At 35.9% G+C, this 13,445-nt stretch overlaps 1 protein-coding gene across 1 annotated transcript in view; it reads right to left on the reverse strand.

Moving 5' to 3' along the window:
* Positions 1 to 12,685, reverse strand: part of cntn3a.2 (contactin 3a, tandem duplicate 2) — a 167,982-nt gene extending 155,297 nt beyond the window's left edge. The window contains exon 1 of the mRNA XM_022677584.2: positions 11,987 to 12,685. The gene's annotated coding sequence lies outside the window, so the exon portion shown is untranslated. The remainder of the gene's footprint in view (positions 1 to 11,986) is intronic.
* Positions 12,686 to 13,445: the final 760 nt, after the last annotated feature.

Below are 13,445 nucleotides of genomic sequence, written 5' to 3' on the forward strand. Positions count from 1 at the left end.
AATGCATGCAGCAAATAAAAAATAGTGAGAGAAGCCACATGTGGCCAGAAAATTTGATTTCCAACAGCATCAGTGTGTATTGTCTGCTGCTGACTGCACAAAAGCAGAAACGCTGCACTATAATGGCTTGCAAATTCAACATGACAAAGAGTGGAGCAACAATACAATCCGCACACTGGCATTCCAACAAGTCCTCTCTTTTTATATTTTACCTAAAAACACACAAAAAGGTGAGCCAACCAGATGGAATGTGTCCGTCAAATCAGGATTTTCTAAAACGTCACTACTTCTTGATGACATTTTTCATTCTGTCAGCAGAGCTGACATGTGGCCTTGATTCAGGAGCAACAATACACTTCACTCCAGGCCCATTTAGCATCCTTTCACCAACAAACCCATCTGGCTCCTGGACTGCCCAACCCAAGCTAGCTTTGCTAACCAAACACACAGGGAACTGGGCTTGTGAGGCTCTGTGCTGTATATGATTATTTTACTGATTGCTCACTTTTGTTACTTTTCATTCTTCTAGTCACTTCATGTTTTTTGATTATCAAGACTATATCTATATAAGGCCAAGCCACAAAAAAAAAAAACAGATCAATAGGTCAAAATATAGCAATATACCTTTCGTGTTCACAGCATAAGTGCAAACACTGTTTAACAATACATCTTGAATGCACTCATTATTACTTTAAGTACTTTTTGTCCATTTTATTCAGTTTTCATTAATGTGGAAGTGGATTTTTGCCATGTACAAAGTTAGCAAGTGGCAAATAACACAAATGTTTTAAAGAAATAAATTAATTAAGAATATTTTATGCATTTAAATTATTATAGAAATATTTATTATGCTATTTAACCGTGTCCATGCATTCCCTGTCTATCCTTTAATCTTGGGATAACCCTCCCTTTTAAGAAAGTAAGCTTCGACATCAGTGACAACACAACCTTTCATTTGTTTCATTTTCAAGGGACTGAAGACACTTGCTGTATATTCAGCATTTAATATTATTAAAATATTTAACTTTATATTTCTGATAGTTAAGTTTAAGCAAAGTTTAAAATATGGTAAAATATCAAGGAAATGTAATACATTTGGGACAATAAGACAAGAAATTTGAAATTCTAGGTCATCTCTGTTTTAATCAAATGCCAATTTGAGCCATAATGGGTGGATGCATGTATGTCACATTTTTGTCACAAAAATAACTGATTTTAGTGATTTTAGGGTCTGTTCATGTCTGTATATTGTAAAATAAGTCAATACAATTTTATTATTAAGACAGAACTATACAGTATCTTATACAAATAAAATTATCTAATAAAATAAAACCTGCATTTTTAAACAAAGTTGACACGCCAGCTTACTGGAATTAATGTCTCCTCCTCGATAAGTTAAATTCATGGGGTTTTTATAATGACGCTAAATCTTTATATAGTGCACAAAAAAAGTGTTTATTTCAAATTCAAATTAGCGCTGGATGTTAATCTACACAGATTTCTCTCCTATTTGAGTGAGTAAAGTGCTTCTGTTTATTTACAGTAAGCTTAGAGTTTCAGTATTTTAGTCTGATTAGCAGCAGCATTAGCCACGGTTAGCAGCAGCACCAGCAACGGTTAGCAGCAATTAGCGCTAGTTAATGCCACCCGACAGAGCTACACAGAGAAACCTTAAGTGTTCCAGTAAGCCAGGGTGCTATCAGCTAGTGGTTCGTGCCATATAACTTGTTTTAACACGTTAAACACGCAAACTACAGTCTAATATACTCACCTTTGAACAGCAAAAAAGCTAGCGCTGTGGTTAGCAGCTAATGCTAACACTGCTGCAGCCTGTGTGCTGGAGAAACTTTACTAAAACTCTTTATAAAGCTGTACTTCAGCGGAGTGGCTTTACTGTACCTTACAACCTGACTGAAAGAATTAATAAAGAATTCATTCAAAAAGTGCAACAGATTATAAGGCACACTGTTAAAGGATTAAAGGATTTTAAGTGCAAGAAATATGGTAGTCTCATAAATATGATAAATAGTCATATATAGTCAAATAGTCATATTTATGTATGAAATATCATTTAGTGTTCATACATTGGTTCTTTTTTAGATTACTAGAGTTTCTACAAAATATAGTGGACTATAGTGTAGTCTACTGTTGTTAAGGTGGACTTTAATAATTTTTTTTTACTTCTTAAACGTGTCTCTGTGTCTATTTATGTATAAAATATCACTTTTAGTGTTCATACATTGGTTCTTTTTCAGATTACTAGAATTTCTACAACATATAGTGGACTATAGTGTAGTCTACTGTTGTTAAGGTAGACTTTTTTCACTAATACATTTTTCACTTCTTTCAGGAGACCACAATCTCTGCATAGAAAGCAGCAGCTTGCTTCATATTCATATTTATGTTTAGTTAACAGTAAAAATGTTCTGCCTGACATTACTTCAGAACGCAGACAGGATATCAGGACTGATGTGTGGCATGGATAAAAAAAGCACAGCTTCTGAAGCACACCAGCTTTCCTTTTGTGAATCTAATCAAGCTCAAACCTACAAACCTGAGTCTGCAAGAAAAATCAGCATAAATGTATAGAAAATAGCAGCTAAAACTTTAAAGGTGGCATTTAATGCATTCATTTCTAATTGTATTTGCTTATTTAACGTCTTCATAGATGCTCAAAGCAAAAACATGCCGACATACAGTTTATTTACAGCCATTTGATGTGGCCTTGGAATGAAACAGGCTGTTTTTTTTACTGGTTTGGTGAATTAATCTATGTATTTATTAATCCTGACAATGCGAGTCTTGACCCACTTTCCCAACCTTTTTGAGGTCCTTCAAAAGCTGTAGAATTTCAGATTTCAATTGGAGTCTGGTGTTTATATGTTATGCACATGCAGTCCAGGTATCACTATCATATTTTTAGCGTTATTATGATATGAGTTTATATCATAAACACAGAGGGAGTTCTTTACACTGCAAACTGTGCTTATGTGACATAACAAGGCTGGAGGCAGAGCGAGGGAAAGTGAGGTAGAGGTCCACAGTGAACACACATGCAAAACTTAGCCTTAACTACTTAGCCTGGGGAAAATTAGCCAAGCCAAGTGCCAAAAAAAAAAAACTTAATTAAAATGTATTAATCTTCATTTATTGCAATTTACATTAATATCAGGTGACCCTCAATGCTGTTATAGTACATCTCATTTTTTGCTCATACGTACTCCTTTATCTATGATAGATTCATTATTTAATTATGTAACTGAAAGGCAGATACAACATTTCCTTCGGCACAAGCCTCTGAGTTGCTTAGCCGGCTCAGAGTTGGCCCCCTGCTCTGATTATAATTGTACATTTATATATTATAATTACACTACTTAATAAAATAAAAATGAATAAATGACAGACATAGGCAAAGTTACATCAATAAAATGTTCGCAGACTGTAATAAATTGTCACAAAATAACGGGGATTAAGAGTATGACTATTTTATTATTTTATACCTCAATACTTCATATATTTAATTTACAGACCATATTATGCTACTGGCATACATACAGGTCTTGTCAAAAAAGTAAGAGAAGACTTAAAAAATAGTTTTTTTTATTTTACCAAATTGAAAACCTCTTAAATATAATCAATAGGAATAAAGATGATCACAAGCCATCAAACCAAGCTGAACTGCTTGAATTTTTGCACCAGGAGTGGCATAAAATTATCCAAAAGCAATGTGTAAGACTGGTGTAGGAGAACATGCCAAGATGCATGAAAACTAAGATTAAAAAACAGGGTTATTCCATTAAATATTGATTTCTGAACTATTAAAAATTTATAAATATGGACTTGTTTTCTTTGCAGTATTTGGGGTCTTAAAGGTCTGCATCTTTTTTGTTATGTCGGCCATTCAATATTTTATTTGGAATTTGGGAGAAATGTTGTCTGTAGTTTATAAAATAAAACAACAATGTTCATTTTAAACCTGTAAATAGCAAAATCAGAGAAACTGATTCAGTAAATGAAGTTGTCTCTTAATTTTTTCCTGAGCTGTATATTTATGTATACATATATATATATATATATATATATATATATATATATATATATATATATATATATATATATATATATATATATATATACATTTGTATATAATCGTAACAATAAAGCAAGTACACCCTAAATTCTAAAAATATAAGAATAAATACTTTTTTTTTAAGTCATAAATAAAGAAAAACGTATAAAACTTATGTTGACATCACAGCTCATTTACATTAATAGTTGTTCCTTGCTAGGAAAACATAATGGGCAATATTGATCATGTCATGTCCAAATATTGAACTATAAGTCGATAATGTAATTATCATGACAGGTCTAAGAGGTTCTGATGGGCGGTTCTGTTAATTTTTCCATTAACTGTCCAGTCCTTCTCATCTGTATTACTGATGCATAATCACACTAAAGAATAAGTCTCAGGACACAAAAGTAGCAAAAGGCCAAACAGTCAAAACTGTTATGTAACAAATTGGGGGTTTCAAAATAAACCTGTATTACAGGCTTGTTTCACTCAGGCAGGCCTTGAAATGTCACATCCATCTGAACTCTCATTAATCAAATATGACAAAATAATAGAAGATATAGTATTTGCCATTCTACAGCACCTTATCATTCTTTATAATTTTTGTATTAAGTGATGTTTCCCATTTGAAGTCACCAGATAAATATACTTTAGAACCGACCGGCAATTAATTTTGGCCAACTTTTTTAAGGCTGTTTTTATAAATAGAATACTCAATAATACTCAAAATAAATACTCAATATTAAAGTATTCAAAGAGGTATTTATCAAAAGCTCTATTGCACAAGTAAAACACAGGTTTAATATAAATTTACTATATGTAGTTCCTGAAGCCATTAGAGGCATTTCAGTATTTATATCAGCCACAATTCCTTTCTTTCTCTAGTCGAAAAATACATTCAAATAATCCTTCGAGCTACACTATTAATATATTTAAAAGGGCTGTAGTTACTGCTCTATTTCACTGGGATAAAAACACTCATACAGTAGAAACAGAAGCAGGAGGTGTTCTGATTTCTCTCCAGGCAGGAGAGAGCTAGACCAGCATTTGACTCCACAGAGCTGCGTGTTGCTTTGACGGTGCTGTTCCGCACAGTGCTCCGCAGTGGTTTGGCGGTATGAGAGAATTGCATACCGGTTCTAGTTCCCCCTGTGGTATACCGAATGAACCGGTATACTGCCCAGCACTATTTCACGATATAATATCACTCACAATACTTAAAAATGTTGGCCATATTATCACAGACGATACAATATGGCACACCCCTACTGCCACACAAATGACAAAAGATCAGATTTGGGCCATTTTGTTTTGTCTGAACACAGACAAAATCTGTAAGAATACATTTTAACGTGAATGTAGTCAAGCTGTAGTTCTGTACTTCTAGCCTCCCAGCGCATTACACAGATAAGGAACGTCAAAACTCTCCTCACAGTCTCACAGTCAGGATTTTATGCTTGTCACAAGTTCATCTGAACTAAGCGATCAAGCAACTAGGCTAAGCACTACATGGTAATTACAAGTGGACACGTTCCCTTCATTATACAAGCTCCCTTAAGCCAAAGACACTCATTAGGACAGAAAAAAAAAGAAACTGCGAGTGGTTTCAATTCTACACCACCAGTCAAGTAATAAGTCTCCTCAAGGATTCCACTCCCACGGCCTGAAACCGACAGTGTAAAACAGCTCTGCTGCTGGTGTGCCATTCCCCGTCTTGCATATTGAAGTGAAATGGTTTCACGTAATTTTGTTATTTGGATAGCCTATGAATATATTAGCATATTCAAATAGATAACAAAAACAGACACCCCACGAACAAGCAGGACTACAGAGGAGACCACAGAAATCATATATCAAGATTCTATATGGCAAATATATCTGCTATATGTTTTACATTTCACCCTGTACTTATAAGACAAGCCCAAACAGAACCCTGATAAAGAAAAAAAAACTTACATTGTTTTTACTACCTAAAAATAAATAAATAAATAAAAAAAACATTGGTTTGCATGTCTGATTGCTCTGATTGGGACTGTTTATTTTGCACATTTGGCACATTTCCAAAAAAAAATAAAAGTTCATAAAAATAAAAAATCAGTTTTTATGTAAGAGCTATAACATTTTAAAACATAATCGAGAATTGATAATGTACAGGTCTGGAAAAAATGAAGAGACCACTTCAGTTTATAAATCATTTTTTTCTGATTTTGCTATTTATAGGTACGTGTGAACATTGAACCAAATTTCAAATGGAAATATTGTTATTTAGAGCATTTACTTGCAGAAAATGGAAAAAAACAAGCTGGAAAAAAATGCACAGCTTTCAGACTTCAAATGATTCAAAGAAAACAAGTTCATATTCATTAAGTTTTAGTAGTCGATGAGTTCAGAAATCAATATTTGGTGGAATAACCCTGGTTCTAAATCACAGTTTTCATGCATCTTGGCGTGTTCTCCTCCACCAGTCTTAAACACTGCTATATATATATATATATATATATATATATATATATATATATATATATATATATATATATATATATATATATCACAATCATATACCGTACATCAACTACAGGGGGCATTGGGTTGTGCCCAATGGCAAAATATAAACTAAAGATAGGGACACTGATACTGTTTGTGAAACTCTATTAAACAGTTGGAAAACATTTTTTTATTACAAGCAGGGTTGCTATGGAAACCAGAAACATTGCTCTGATTTAATCATGCACACGTTTGCTTGCTGTTTTTTTTCCCACTGCGGATTGCCAGATTCATTTTACTCCAGCAAAAAGGAAGCTACTTTCTTAATGTACAATGACTCAAAAATAATCAATATTTTGATTGTAGAAAGCAGAAAATGAAAAGGAAATGGCTTATGAGTGAAGATTGATTGTGGTGTTGAATGACTGGCAACCTAAGGACAATAAACTTATCTTTAAAAGATGAATTTACATACAACACATATTTTATATTATTCCTATGTAATGACCAACTAGACTAGTATAACTGAATGATGCACAGTAACTAAATTCATTATAATCTGTACAGACAGCATGTTATCCAGGTTAGCTTGGTTGGGAGCCAAAATATTGCTAAACTGGTATATTGGCACATTTCTTCTGGACATGCATGTTATTTTTATTCTCTATAGGACCATAGATTTCAGTCCTCACTTCTCAGTTCACTCACTAAAGACTCCACTTCCCTGGATGCACTGGCGTCTAACCTCCCGGACATGCCTGATCACACAACGCTTCTGTGTTCTAACTTGCCGACCTTCTAATCATCTTCACCTGGTCCTCCTAGTACAAATTGCCCCTTGTTTTAGTATTTTTGTTATTGTATTTCTGACTACCCTTTTGCCTTGCCCTTCTACTCATTATTTGGATATCCTGTGTATGACCTCCTTGCCTGCACACTGCTAGTTTTGCGTGTCTATGCTGCCTTTTTATTACTGACCTTGCCTATCCCCGACTATTCCTATTGGTTTAGCCCTTTACTTAACCCCTTAACATGCTTTCTCCCGTATGCAGGCGTAGGTGTAGGTGATGCAAAACCTCTTTTTTCTGCAGTAAAATAACTTATTTACAATCTAAAAATTTGAGGTCTTTAAAATCTCCTACAGGACACTTGAAGAAGCAGCCTGTTCACTCTTTACTCTACTTAACGATTCCAGATCAGTAACAGGAATCAACCCAAATTCTGCATGTTTGAATATAGACGTTAAAACTAGACAGCTATAACAAAACTAAAGGTTTGAAGGACATGAACTGTTTGATTTGTATTCAGGAAAATTATGATTTTAAAGGAAGGAAGAGACAATTTCATGATTTTATTCATTATATTTTGAGATTAGCAGATTTACATTATTAATTATTTTTTTATATTTTCTATTACAATTACAATTGAGATTTTCAGTAATGTTCCTTATCATACATGAAAGCTTTTAAAGTAATGCTTGAATAGAAATCCTTAAGATTTAGTGGTGTAATGTCAGGCAGACAATGACTGTGTGTCTGTCGTGTGTTTGGCCACCATGACAGTAGATCTTAAGTATCTCTCATAAATGTCTAGTTTTAGACTCAATATTTACATCATAATATTTTCATATTAAAAAGAGTATGTTTGTGGTAATTACTTATTGTTCAGTTTAAATAAATGTCAAGCAATAAACAAAATTACATGACCTAAATAAGACATAAAAAAATTGATTGCAACATTCAACCCAAATCTACCTATACGGCTTTTGACATTTGTAGCAACTCTGCAACAGACCGGTATGAGTTTCTTTTATATATAGCCAAATATGCAAGTCTTGCCAGTGTTTGGACACTTGACTACATCTGAAACGTGGCCAAGGTCGAGCCGAGACACAGATCTTGACTTTTTGTTGACTCCAATATGAGCTTCTCATAGGTAACGAATTCTTCAGATAAATAATTCAAAAGTGAAATCAGAAACCATCCGTAAACATTAAAAATTCAGCAGCATATTACAAGCAGCATTTCTGGAGGAAGTGGTCCGGCCCCCTCTTGGCCAGCTGGGGAGAATATGATCTGGGCAGAATCATGAAGAGATAGTCATCATCAGCATCAGCATAAGCATCGAGTACTGGGGAAAGAAGTTCTTATGGCTCCAGATTGGAGAGAGCCAGCAGTGACCAACCAGCAGCCCAAATCAGACAGTTTGGTTTAAACTGCGATGGGCAATGGGGGGCTGGAATCCAGTACAGCGTGCTGATTTCCCTGCACTACTGAACAGAACAACTAGAACCAGCAAATTACAGGAGAGCACAGAGGAAAGAAGTATTCAAAATAAATGTCTCATCTTAGTCGTAAGATCTCATCTTAGTCGTATTTCTTTTAGAAACGGTTAAGGACCATTCTATACTGTTTTACAGACATTTAAGCCATTTTCTCCTGCTCCTGAAATTAAGTTTGTAAATAAAAATACAACCATCTGATTTTCTCACTTCGATTAAAACCTCTCACAAGTGTCTGAATTATTTTCATTTCGTTTACTTGGATTTACTTGTCCTCAGGCAAACAAAAGAAAATACATTATTTCTTCTTGGTGAGCTTGAGCTCTGAACAAAACTACCAAACCTAGCAAATAAAAGTACAGAGGAAAATAAAGATCTTAAAATATTTTTTGTAGACATGGTTACCGGTAATTACATTTCATGCTGTTTTAGAAGGGTGTAAGGTTGTAACTTTCTCCTGCTTCTAAATAAAAGCTTGTAAATAAATAAAAAAAAAACCAACCATCTGATTTTCTCACTTTGGTTAAAACTTCTCACATGTGTCTGAATTATTTTTTTCAGTCAGACTGATCTCACCTCAGTCTCAGCTCTACAAGATTTACAGTGGACAATGCAATATTTTGTCATTTTTTAATACAGCTTCTACTCTCCTCTACTCTACTCTATTTTAGCAGCCTATTAAAATAGAAGGACACCCCATGCTTTTCCCTCATGCTGAAATATTTCAGAAAACAGTGAAACAATACTGAGATTTACTTGTCCTCAGACAAACATAAAGTTGAGCCTGAGAAGGAAAATTCCCAAACCTGTGTATAAATCTGAACAGAACTACCAAACCTAGCAAATAACAGAAGAGCTGACTCAGAGGAAAGAAATACTCAAGGTAAGATCTCCTCTTTTTCTTATTATTTCCTGGAGACACAGTTATGGCCTATTACGTGCTGTTTTAGAAGGATTTAAGCCATTTTCTCCTGCTCTTGAAATGCAAAAAAAAAACAATCCTCTGATTTTCTCACTTTGATTAAAACCTCTCACATGTGTCTGAATCATTTTTCTCAGTCAGACTGGTCTCACCTCAGTCTCAGCTCAATAAGATTTATACTGGACGATGCAAAATTTTGTAATTCTTTCATATAGCTCTCTTTTACTTTTCTAAGATTTTAACAGAGTATCAGAACAGAAGGAAACCTTATGCTTTTCTCACGCACTGATGTTAACTGATGAAAAATATTTCACAAAACAGAGAAAAAATACTGAGATTTACTTGTCCTCAGACGAAGATGAGAAAATACATAATTCCTTCAGGGAAACAAGTGAGCTTGAGAAGGAAAATTCCCAAACTCTTCTAATATTATAGCAGACTTATGCTTTTCACACACACTGATGTTAATCTGAACACAGATTTCAGAAAACAGTGAAAGAATACTGAGATTTACTGTTCTTGTCATAAGATAAACAGAGTAAAATACATTATTACTTTAAGAGAATCCTTCAAGGTAAGCTTGAGAAGGAAAATTCCCAAAACCTAGAAAGTAAAAATCTGAACAGAACTACCAAACCTAGCAAATAACAGGAAAGAAGACCCAATAGACATAAATATTGAAGTTGACATTAGTCTCTTAGTCTTATTATTTCTTGTAGACACGCTTATGGCCTATTACATGCTGTTTTACAGAGATTTAAAGCCATTTTCTCCTGCTTCTGAAATTAAGCTCGTAAAAAAAAAAACTAATTCTATAATTTTATTCCATTATCAGAACAGAAGGAGACCTCACGGTTTTCTCACACACTGATGTTGATCTGGAGATATACAGCTCTGGAAAACAATAAGAGACCACTTTGAAAATTGAAAAGAAGATGTATGGACAAGCCATTAAACCAAGCTCTTCAAACTTAATGAATATGAACTTTTTTTTTTTTTTTTTTTTGCATTATTTGAAGGTCTGAAAGCTCTGTATCTTTATTTTTTATTGTTTCAGCCATGCCTCATTTTCTGCAAATAAATGCTCTAAATGACAACATTTTTTTACGGAATTTGGGAGAAATTTCTGTAGCTTATAGAAAAAAAACAACAATGTTCATTTTACTCAAACATACACCTATAAATAGCAAGATCAGAGAAAGTGATTCAGAAACTGAAGTGGTCTCTTAATTTTATACTGAGATTTACCGTACTTGTACTCAGACAAACATGAGAAAATTCTTATTCCTTCAAGGGAATCGTTCTAGGTGAGCTTGAGAAGGAAAATTCTTAAAACCTGTGCAGGAATCTGACCCTCCAGGCTCAGAACTGCCAAGCCTGGCTTGGACAGAAAGGACAGAAGCTTATTGGGGTCGACTGGAGTGGGAGAGCTGCTGTACAGAAAAGCATGTAGCTCTAGCATACCTGTCTGTATGTGTGTGTGTGTCTGTGTGTGTGTGTTTGTGCAGCAAATGCGCAGTAGGGCTACCTGAACTTCCCTGCAGTGGTGCCAATGCCAAGCTGTGGTGGACAAAAAGCCCTGCGACTCTCCACCTCCACCACCTCCATCCACACTGACACAAACTGGACTCAAATCACTGCACCTCGGGGCCCTTCATTAAGAACGCGACATTCTTCTTCTAATTTTTTTATTCATCCATCTAAATTATGTATTATACGTCTACACATAAACACACATTACAAAGCAAAGCTCGATACTACTTGGGTATTACAAAACAAACAAAAAAAATCTAATAATAATAGCAAAAATAATATAAATATAATAATAACCAGTTTGGAGAATAAACCTAACCTAATAAGCTCTAATTTTAAGCACAATGCTTGTGAATAAAGTCCTTGTTTCTTTTCTTTTTTGTTGAAAAAATACGAGGCTGAAGTTGGCGTCTAATTTTTGCCTAATTCTCGATTCCACCTTATATGGTGCGGCAGCTGTATTAAAGCGTGCAGGTGCCAAAACGGCGCTCCGGCGCAGCTGCCGCACCATTTAAGGTGGACCGGAGAATTAAAATAATAAAATAATAACAATAACGAAAAGCGAACTTCAGCTTGGTGTGTGAAAGAATGAGTGAATGAGCGAGAGACTCTCTGACATTCGCCAGCCTCGAGTGCCTCAAAACAAAGTATTGAAGAGAAATGAAGAGAAAAAGAGGAGAAAACAGCCCTTCACCTAACTAACGCGGTCTTCTCTCCTCCTCTTCCTCGGTCCGAGTGGTCTTCAGTCTGTGCTCCACAGGCGAGAGAGGACGCTGAGTGAGGCTGACATGGTGTAGCTCGTCACTGGTGTATAGTCACAAGCATTTCATTTCCCCGAGGCTCCTAAAAAAGAGAGAGAGATAGAGGGAGCACAGCGTGGAGGGAGGGCAGAGAGACGAAAAGCCGGGGATGTGTTGGGTTGGTTCACCAAGCCAGGAGGCAAGAAGCTATAGCGAGGTGTAGTTAGGTGTGAGGGGGCACCAGAAAAAAACGCCCCCTCCTTTCCCCCTCCTCTGGGTTCCTCGCCGCCTAAATAAACGCTCCCCGGCTCCAGTGAATGTCGAAGGTAGGTTAGCGGTTATTGTACCCCAATACCGAGGCTGCGGTCGGTCACCGCTGAGGAAACGGACCCAGCCCCCTCCGCCGCCTCCTCCTCCTCCCCGTGTGTCACCGAGCTGTCGCCGCTGGAGCCTTGGCCATAGAGACAGAAGGAGACGTTGTGTGCGCCGGGATTTACATTCTGAGGGTCGAGTCAACCTGAAGACGAGCAAGAGAGGGGGAAAGAGAGAGCGAGAAAGAGAGAGAGAGAGATAGAGAGAAAACGACAAGCAACGGCGCCACCAGCTGACCAGAACCTTCGAGAAGTAGGCTAAATAGGTTAAAGAAGGAATATAGTCTACCCTCAAGCAAGTCCTCAACTGAAGAAGTTTAGAGTCAGACTAGTGCATCTCATATATGTTTGAGTAAAATGAACATTGTTGTCTTATTCTATAAACTACGGACATCATTTCTCCCAAATAACAAATAAAAATATTGTCATTTAGAGCATTTATCTGCAAAAAAAAAAAAGAAAAAAAAAAAGAAATGGCTGAAATAACAAAAAAAATGCAAAGCTTCATGCCTCACCACTCCTGGTGCAAGCAGTTCAGCTTGGTTTGATGGCTTGAGATCATTCATCTATTAAAATTAGAATATTATATAAGACCAATTGGTACTTTTGGCAGTGTAGTCCCGTGGAAAATGAAATTCGCATCTCCATTAGAGATGTCAGCAGAGGGAAGCATGAAGTGCTGTAAGATTTTGCAGGAAACCACTGCACTGACTTTAGACTTGATATAAACACCATAAGATGACATAGCTCTGCAAACCATGAGCTCTCCTGACCATCAGTAAATTTTGCATTTCATTTGGAAATCAAGGGACCAGAGTCTGGAGGAAGAGTGGAGAGACACACAGTCCAAGCTGCTTGAGGTCTAGTGTGAAATTTCATTGATGGTTTGGAGAGACATGTCATCTGCTGCTGTAGGTCCACTGTGTTTTATCAAGTTCAGTGCAGCATTTTCCCGGAAAATCTTACAGCACATTGTGCTTCCCTCTGCTGACAACTTTTATGTAGATGCAGATTTCATTTTCCAGCAAGACTTGGCACACTG

The sequence above is a fragment of the Astyanax mexicanus genome, chromosome 13 (assembly GCF_023375975.1).
Source record: "Astyanax mexicanus isolate ESR-SI-001 chromosome 13, AstMex3_surface, whole genome shotgun sequence".
NCBI lineage: Eukaryota > Metazoa > Chordata > Actinopteri > Characiformes > Acestrorhamphidae > Astyanax > Astyanax mexicanus.